Source organism: Chelon labrosus (genome assembly GCF_963514085.1).
Source record: "Chelon labrosus genome assembly, chromosome: 2".
Classification (NCBI taxonomy): Eukaryota; Metazoa; Chordata; class Actinopteri; order Mugiliformes; family Mugilidae; genus Chelon; species Chelon labrosus.
Window position 1 is genome coordinate 22,761,979 of NC_140338.1, and position 9,622 is coordinate 22,771,600.

Here is a 9,622-nt window from a genome sequence, read left to right on the forward strand (position 1 = left end):
TGTTGGTGTGAACTCTCACTTTTAGTGCATTTACATTTCGGTTTCACAGAAAAGTCTTATCTGAAAAGATATAGATCATTTATGAGTTGCTTTTCTTTTTAAACCCAGAACATTCGTACCGTTTCTGGTTGTTGTTCTTCAGTTTTACTGGATGAAGCTCTTAAGATAATGTATTGCAAGGAAAAGGACAGACTGCAATGTACCTTTGAATATTACCTCCTGAGCACGTGTCTACAGGAACTGAAACCTGGCTAAGAGCTTTACATTCAGTGGAAACATACTACAGGACAATGAATAGGCTGACACAATAGAAGAATTACCTGTCCACATCTTTAAGCCTGTAAAGAGATGAGTTTTCTTTTCAAAAATGGGAAGCTGAGAGTAGTTACAGGAGTTCATGTCATTGACCAGTAGCCAAACAATAAAACACCTTTATTTCCGTCTCATTTGAGTGAATTTGAACTACAAAAGTAAGTAATAAACTCTAGACTTGATGTGGATGCTTTATGGCAGCCATTTTGAATACTTGCTGCAAAAGCTGCTGACATGACTGAAACCTGTTTTCTCAACTATCTAATTTCTTTCTCGAGTGCTAGCACATCTTTATCTTCCCCTGAAGCATCTGTGCTATCAGCTACTGCAAGCTCTGGGGCCAGTTCTGGGGAACATAGTGTTGTTGACAGAAGATTGTGTTGGTATTGTTGTGTTGTTGCGTTACAAGTCACAGAGCAGTCAGCTTGCAACTTCAGTGCTTGTATCTGAGATCTGAGACCATCCTTTTTTGCCTCTGCCTGTAGTGTAACAGCTCTAATGTGCACTGCTTTACTTGGGGCCAGCTTGTGGCGTGATGCTTCAAACTCTTCTTCTTTACTGATCTCATTCAATAACTGCAGGAAGGTAGGAGGTTTATCCCGTCGCTCCTATGCCTGAGGTTTAGGAGCATCATGTCTGACCTGGTGGCTCCCTTAACCCTAGAACACTAACGTTATAAATAGTAACACCATCACTAACGTTGGGTACATTTCACCCGATATAATACACTCAATAAAAAATACTTCTAAATATCTTGAAGTAATACAATACATGGTAAATTGAAGTACTTTTATTTTCAAATATAAAATGTCTCCTAAAACAAAAAAAGGTATCACGGGGAGCCCTATAAAGAGGCTCTAAAATTTGTAAAAATTTAGGGAACCTTTAATGAATAGCTCCTTCCATTGGAAATTACTATTAAATGATATTTATTCATAAGCATTACACTAAAGGATCACAGGATAATAAATGTGCATGGCATGTTGCAATAAAAATGTAGTTGCAGGTTATTACAATCGTCTGATTTACTACCCAAACACAACATTAGTTGAAAATCACCCAAAAATATTTTACCCACAAAAACGTCGGGTGAAAATCATCCGTACATGTAACCTGTAGAAAAAAAACTTTATGATCGCATGGATCCCTTTATGATCGCTTGCAGGTCCATGCCGTGGCGAGATATAAACATGTAGTGGTTGTAGTGCCCCCTACAGCCTGAATTTCACGAAACTCGGCAGGATTGTACACAAGCATATATATAATGACGGTTGCTAAGTTCCATAATGATTGGGTGAATACTTCAAAAGTTATAGGCCTTAAAGTCATATAAAATGTGTCCATGTTACCTGTAGTGCACCCTGTAGATGTAATGTCATGCAACTTGATGGGCGTCTGCACAATATATTTCAGATTGTGTATGCCAAATTTCATTAAGTTAGCTATTGCAGTTTTTGAGATATTCCTTTTGTAGTGCCCCCTAGAGGCCGAGGGTCACAAAAGATGTTGTGCTTGTACAGAATCATATTATTATCAATGATATGAACTTTGATTAAGTTTCGGCATATACTTCCCCACATACACATATAGTTGATTTTGATTTCAGGTGCAATTTTTTCAAAATGACGGGAAAAAATGTCAGGTGGAAATGGGTGTGGCCTTGTCCATTCAAACCAGTGCTATATAAGGAATCAGAGGAAGAATTTTGTTTCTAGGGCACACGGTTCTCAAGATATGAGCCAAAACGTAAATTGACTTATTATAGTGCCACCGAGCCGTAGCCATGTGTATTGACACCTATGCGTTCGCATAACACGAGTCTTTGACTCACAGGGCCTTACATTCTTCCACTGATCTCCACACGGCCAAGCGCTTTGATGCTCTGTAGGGTCTCTTCAATGAACTGCTTGAAAGAGAGGACGGGAAACAGTTGATGCCGGTGCACTACACAATAATTTATTACAAGGTATATAATGCTGATATAAAACCTTAAAAGGTTTTAAAGCCAAGTTCGGGAGTCCACATAACACGCAAGTTACAGTACCGCCACACAAACACACACCAGAGCGTTACTAAGGCCCAAAGGGAGATACAGTACTTACCCGCCAGGCAGAGCGCTATGCTCTGCCGCCACAAGTATGTCGCGTTGCAACGCTCGTTTTTCTTTCTTTCGGTCGATGATAACACTGTCCTTCCTCGTCTCCAGCCCACTCGGCGTCTTCCGTTCTCTTGTTCCCGTCTCCTCGTGCCGTCCCTCTCCCATCTTAGCTCTGCCAAAGTCCATGCCTCTCTGCACTATATGTCCCATGGTGCCACTCTTCTCGGGCCAGGTCCTCTCTGCTGCTCCTGATTGGGTTGGCGGCTGTCTGTTAGGGAAACAGGGCAGAACCTCCCAGGTGCAGCTACTCGTCAATAAAATGGTGTGTTCACAGGTAGTCGTAAATAAAACCACGTGCATGCACTAAAACTTCAACACAGAAATAAAACAATTAAAAGAACACAAGTAAAAGCATGCAATCATAAAACTCAATACAATATAAAACCCAAGTAAAAAAAGTACAACCAAGCTAAAACAGTCTTACTGCCCTGTGACATACACACTTAACACATTTAACCAGAAATTAATTTGTAGTCATCACCCATATAAGGGAACATTTCGTTTATATTACCCTTGTTTTCCGCCAGGGCTACATCTGTATGAAGGTTTGTGGCTCTCCCTAGCCTCCCAGCTAACAGCATTTCTATTTCCCTTTTGAGGGATAAATACAGACCACTGCCACCTACTGGTATGAAGACTTATTTCCTCTCAGATGCAGAATGTATGTGGTACCAGCCATACCAGCTGGTCGTTAGATGTAGTATTGTGTTCAAGGGCAACTTTTTGGCTTAGACACAGGTGACGTGAGACGACAACACAGTCTGCCTTTGTTGTCAGTTTGATGTGTCTGTACTTTTATAGTCATCTTTTTTTTTTTTTTTTATCAAAACTAGTCAAGGCTGCATTCAGTATGTAGAGTATGCACTTTTGTGCTCTTACCACAGCTATTGTGCAATTTAAAAATATCTTGACAGAAAACGAGGGGAAATGTGTCTGTTTGATATGCTATTAAACTGTTGCTGTAATTGAAGAGTATAATATACGACACTATGGAACCAGACGTCAGACCTACACTGGTGCCCAATGACAGCAGATAGTTAAGCAAATCTAGAATGTTTTTTTTTTCATGCTAACAAAATGCCACAGCTATGAGGGGCTCAACTTATTGCCTGACCTGGGAAATCTTTGTCAGATGGTGCCTTCATAAAAGAGCACTTCACTAAAGTCGCAGGATTAGTGTACCTGGAAATCAAGGCAGGCATTCAACGACGTTAGCATCATTCAACAAGGTTGACATGACTAGATACACGGTTGTGCCGCGAATTGTACAGCTGCATGTGATGAGAGCACGGATATGTTTATATTTATTGTGTACAGACAGGGGCGTTACCAGACCTTATTCACTGGGGCACGTGCCTTAGTAAAAGTCTCCAGTGCCCCAGTAAAATTCTAGCGCTGCTCTCGCTGGAAACGGCATTAATGAGCGCACCTCCGTGCCTGCTTTAGTCATGACTCAAGCCTGTCACTTACCAGCCAGTAAAAAAAAAAACAAGGAAAAAAGAAAGGGGCCATAATAGCCAATCAGGAAATAGCACCTCTGTAGCTGGGTAAGATTGAACGCAACAACCAATGAAAATCGTTCACATGATTCTTCCGAGTGTTTCGTTGTACACACACACACACATACAGTACACAGTGGAAACCACTGGAGCTCGTCACATCACTTTGAGCACAGAGTAAGTCGTCCCCTGTTTTAATGTTACAACAAATTCATAACTTGTTTGACAGAAAAAATGACAAGTTGATCGCTGTTAGAGAATGTTGCCCACATAATTAGCATCTGTTTTTCAATGCTTAGCGTCATTGTAGCCTAAATTTAGCAACAGGTTACCAGCTTGTGCTCTCTCCCTCACACACACACTCACACCATGCGTAGGCTGCATGCACACATGCGGACAATTAATAATGATTTATACGTATACTGTAGAGAGAGCCCTGTAAAAGTAGCCTATACTGTTAGGCTAGCCATTTATTATATATTGCGCACACATTTAATTTTTTTTTTTAATGTATTGGGAGTTGGGGGCCTGTGCCCCAGCAAAGCTCTAGGTCTAGAATCGCCCCTGTGTACAGATAATAAACATGTTGCATGCGTAGATAATACAGCAAGTATTTTCATTTGCAAGTGTAAAACACTGATTCTTGTATTTTCTACTGATAAATGTAGATCTTATCTTCAGGTTTGGAAAAGAGGAACATAAGCATCATACACATTGCTTATTATCACATGTTGCAAAAATGGACCTGTTATTATTTTGGTGGAACACAGGGTAATGTTACAGTATATTCATTTGGAATCATGCTTCTTCTGCTGCAGTTTGTCCGTCCCTTCTGTCTGCACTATGATTGTGTTTTACAATTTCTGCTTCATATTTTACCACTGTCAAACGTTTTTAACCAATCCTGTTTTGCTAAATTTTCGCTTATATCCTTTTGGTTGGTTTGGTAGTTTTAACTAGAAGCTGGAGATGCCCTGTCTCCCCATTTGTGGCAAAAACTTTTTTGTGATGGTACAAGCGGGGTGTGGAGTGAGTGAGAAAGTGTGAATGTCGTTGGTCAAATGTAAAATTCTGATAAGTGACATTCAAGACTCCACCTCCTGGACGTTAATATTTTAAGTTGGACTTTGTGACCTCCTGAACAGAGCCTGCTGTTGAGTCTCAAGGTAATGTAGACCTTTCTACTATGATGCTGGTAGTTTTTGTAACATTTCATTTGAAATTCATCACATTCAGTACTCCCTGCAGGTGCTTCATGGCTATCAGTTTGAACTTTAGATAAATGTGTGTATTGTTATAAATGAGTTCATGGTCATATGACATTTTTCCTTCTGCTGTTTTTTTTTTATTTCTTTCATACAGATGTTGAGAGTCTGGCTTTTCATTTTTCTGTACTGGGCATGGAGCCCTCAGTGTCTTCCATCCAGCGTTAGTTTCGTTGGTACACCACAGGAGTGTGAAAAGGCTCCCTTTGTCCCCGGTTACAACCTGGGTGGAGAAGGCTTTGACATTGTCACAATGGAGAGGAAAGGCGCCTATGTCATCGACACTGAATCGTGGAGGCTTGGAAACGGCACTTGCAGGCTGTACACAAACACCTACATGAATAGGGAGAACCAGAAGGTCCCGGTCGCTGTGGTGGATTGGAGAATCCTCCCCAAGTGCAGTTTAACAGTCTCCAGTACACGCTACGATTCTGTCGAAACCCTCGTCAATGATTCCACATCATCTGTGTCCAGTGACTGGAAAATTGGCCTTAATATCCCTGTACATCCTTCTGTCACTGTTGGGGTTGGTTTTGGAGGTTCCCACTCCAGAGAATCAATGTTTGCCATGAAAAAATCTAAAGAAGACCGCTACTCCTTCTTTCGTCATTCAGTCCACTGCAACTACTATCGGTGAGTACACGGACAAATATATGTTTTATTTTTTCTGAACCAGATCTGCTCTGGAAAGTTGGCACTAATGGCAGCTGTTTTACTTAAACTAAATTATCTGTGATAAATGGTAACTTATTTAATAACTTTCTGTACTCCACAGCTATGGAGTGGCAACAAATCCTCCACTGAGCCATGAGTTTGAATCAGCTGTGAAGTCCCTTCCCTCCTATTCTCCTACAACTATGAAATTATATCACAATTTGATTGGCACTTATGGTACACATTATATCACACAAGTGTTTCTAGGAGGAGAAATCAAGGCCATCACTTCCATGAAAACCTGTGCAGCCACCATGAATGGACTGTCAGCAACAGAGGTCAAAGATTGTCTTGAAGTTGAGGCCTCAGTTAGCTTTGCTCGCACTGCCAACACTGACGCCATGCTTAAACCCTGTCGGGAAAAGAAGAAAAAGTTAGGCCATGACCAAAGTTTCAGCAGCACATTTAATGAGCGGCACACAGAGGTGATCGGTGGACACATTGATGGAGCTGATATCCTCTTTCAGGGACAATCAAACCCCTCAGTCTACAACGACTGGGTTAACTCTCTGAAATCCATTCCTGATGTTGTTCGATATAACTTAAAGCCTCTGCACACCATACTGCCAAGTGATCATCGTGCCAGGGCTGGACTGAAGCGAGAAGTGGAGAGGTACATCAAGAAGAATGCAGTGTTGAAAAAATGTTCAGAAACTTGTAAGATTGGTCACAGGTCTAGCAAAAGAGATCCTTGTGCTTGTGTCTGTACTGGTAGCCAGAATGTGAAGTCAAACTGCTGTCCTGCTGGGAAAGGTCTGGCTACATTGCAGGTATTCGGGCTTCGTGCTAAGGGTTTGTATGGTGACGATTGGTTACATGGAGGTAAAACAGATGGTTCGGTGGAGGTTACATATGGTGACCAGATAAAGCGCACTGCCATTATCAGGGATAATAACAATCCTAAATGGTCTGAGAAGTTTCAGTTTGGACGCATCACTATTAACATGATAAACTCACATTTCGTGTTTATGATGAGGATACTTATTGGAACAGTGATCTGCTTGGTGAGTGTTCATTTGATCTGTATAGTGGGAAGAAGACAGATAGCTGCATGTTAAATCATGGTACCTTCTTCTTCTCCTATATAGTGGAGTGTGCACCAAGTCTTGGTGGTGACCAGTGTCAGGATTATGTTTCCTCTCCCATGAATCCCTTTTTGGCCAAGGTCTTCTACACCAGAAATGGAGTCCTTGCTGGAGAAACTGGCAAAGCATCTGCCAAATCAGTCAGTGAGTCAGGCTGAGACAGCTGTTGATGTGAGATGAGTTGAATAAGGATTTGATTTAACAATGAATATTTGCTTGTAGTTCGTAGCATTCTTTCTCTGACCTGTTTCACATTTCCTTTGGGAGAACCCAGAAATATAATCCACTTTTTTATGTTTTCTTCTGCTTTGTTACAAAATATATCAATAAAGCATCAGCAAAGACAAAATGTGTTGTTATGTTTCTTTGCAATATTGTGATGTAAGTGTAACAATTAATTGAATGCTCACAAGTGCAAAAGCTGCTGTCCAAAGCTTTGGAGAGACGGTAATTAAGCATATGAAGAAATCAAAACTATTAAACTGAACAATCACTTTTATCCAGAGCACTTAGGTGCCCCACAGAGATATCAAGAAATGTCTTTGGAATTATTAAAGCTGAGAAGAAAACAACCAAAAACTAGTAATCTATAAACAACAGACAGCATGTGACATCTGAAAAAAAAAAAAGCACCATACCCAGAGGAGTCATGAACAGAGTGTGAGGAAGTGAAACTTAAAGAAAATGAAGAGGAAGAGAAAGAGTTTGAATAAAAGAGCATGAGTAAAGGTTTACGGTGACAATAGAGTCAACAACAAAAATATAAAGTAATAAGTCAAAGTTTTTTTGTGGCTTTAAGTGCGAGTACGAGCATGAAGTCTGTACATGGTGTCATTTAGAGTAGTCATCAAAGCTTTGTCACAATGTACAGTGGCAACATGCATTTACACAGTGAGAGAAAGAGAGATTGAGAGAATTCACTCATTCATTCATCTTCTGTAACCGCTTGTTCCTGTTAAGGGTCACGGGGTCTGCTGGAGCCTATCCCAGGTGTCATCGGGCGAGAGGCGGGGTACACCCTGGACAGGTCGCCAGTCTATCGCAGGGCTAACACAGGGACAGACAATCATTCACACCTACGTCCAATTTAGAATCACCAATTAACCTAATAAGCATGACTTTGGATAGTGGGAGGAAGCCGGAGTACCCGGAGAGAACCCACGCAGATGCAGGGAGAACATGCAAACTCCACACAGAAAGGCCCAGTCGTCCCATGGATTCGAACCTGGGACCTTCTCGCTGTGAGGCATCAGTGCTAACCACCTCTCCACTGTGCCGCCCACCTTTATTTCCATCTCATTTGAGTGAATTTGAACTACAAAAGTAAGTAATAAACTCCGGACTTATGTAGATACTGTATGGCAGCCATTTTGAATACTTGCTGCAAAAGCTGCTGAAATGACTGAACCTGTTTTCTCAACAATCTAATCTCTTTCTCGAGTGCTAGCACATCTTTATCTTTTCCCTGAAGTATTTGTGCTATCAGCTACTGCAAGGTCTGGGCCCAGTTCTGGGGAACATAGTGTTGTTGACAGAAGATTGTGTTGTTGTTGTTGTGTAGTTGCGTTACAAGTCACAGAGCACTTCAGTGTTTGTATCTGAGCTCTGACCATCCATTTTTGCCTCTGCCTGTACTGCAACAGCTTTAATGTGCATTGCTTTACTTGGGGCCAGCTTGTTGCGTGATGCTTCAAACTCTTCTTCTTTACTGATCTCATTCAATAACTGCAGGAAGGTAGGAGGTTTATCCCGTCGCTCCCTATGCCTGAGGTTTAGGAGCATCATGTCTGACCTGGTGGCTCCCTTAACCCTAGAACACTAACGTTATAAATAGTAACACCATCACTAACGTTGGGTACATTTCACCCGATATAATACACTCAATAAAAAATACTTCTCATCAAAATATTCTGAAGTAATACAATACATGGTAAATGGAAGTACTTTTATTTTCAACTATAAAATGTCTCCTAAAACAAACAAAAAAAAAAGGTATCACGGGGGGCCCTATAAAAAGGCTCTAAAATTTGCAAAAAATTAGGAAATCTTTAGCTCCTTAAAAAAAAAATATATGTATATATAAGAAGGAAATAGGAACATGAAATTTGGGCCACCCGTTGCTGGGACATGTGAGACTTGTCCAGTGAAGGCACAGTCTTCCCACATCACTGACAACCATGGGAGAGATGGCAAAAATGGCACTTTTCAAGAGGGTAAAAATTATGAGCTGACTATAAAAATGTTTTTGACCAAATTAATTCCACTGGAAATAACCATTAAACTATATTTATTCATAAGCATTACACTAAATAAGAATTACATACACATTCCAGGACCACTGAGCTAGCTCTAGTATCAAAGAATAAACATGTGTAGCTAGCAATTGCTAAAGTAAGCTACCTTTAGTTATGTTTCATACACTTGTTGGCATGCCAGATTAACCAAGCCTGTGACAGGATGATGTGCACGGTATGTTGCCATAAAAATCCAGTTGCAGGTCATTAAAATCAATTACAAACACTAACATTGGTTGAAAATCACCCAAAAATCTTTTACCCACAAACACTAACGTCGGGTGAAAATCATCCA

The 9,622-nt window shown here is 40.8% G+C and overlaps 1 pseudogene across 1 annotated transcript; it reads left to right on the top strand.

The window, feature by feature from the left end:
* Positions 1 to 3,227: 3,227 nt before the first annotated feature.
* Positions 3,228 to 7,576, top strand: LOC311500798 (perforin-1-like; annotated as a pseudogene). Its single transcript, XR_014699914.1, has 2 exons — positions 3,228 to 5,867; positions 6,010 to 7,576. The product of XR_014699914.1 is annotated as a perforin-1-like (transcript).
* The last annotated feature ends 2,046 nt before the right edge of the window (positions 7,577 to 9,622 follow it).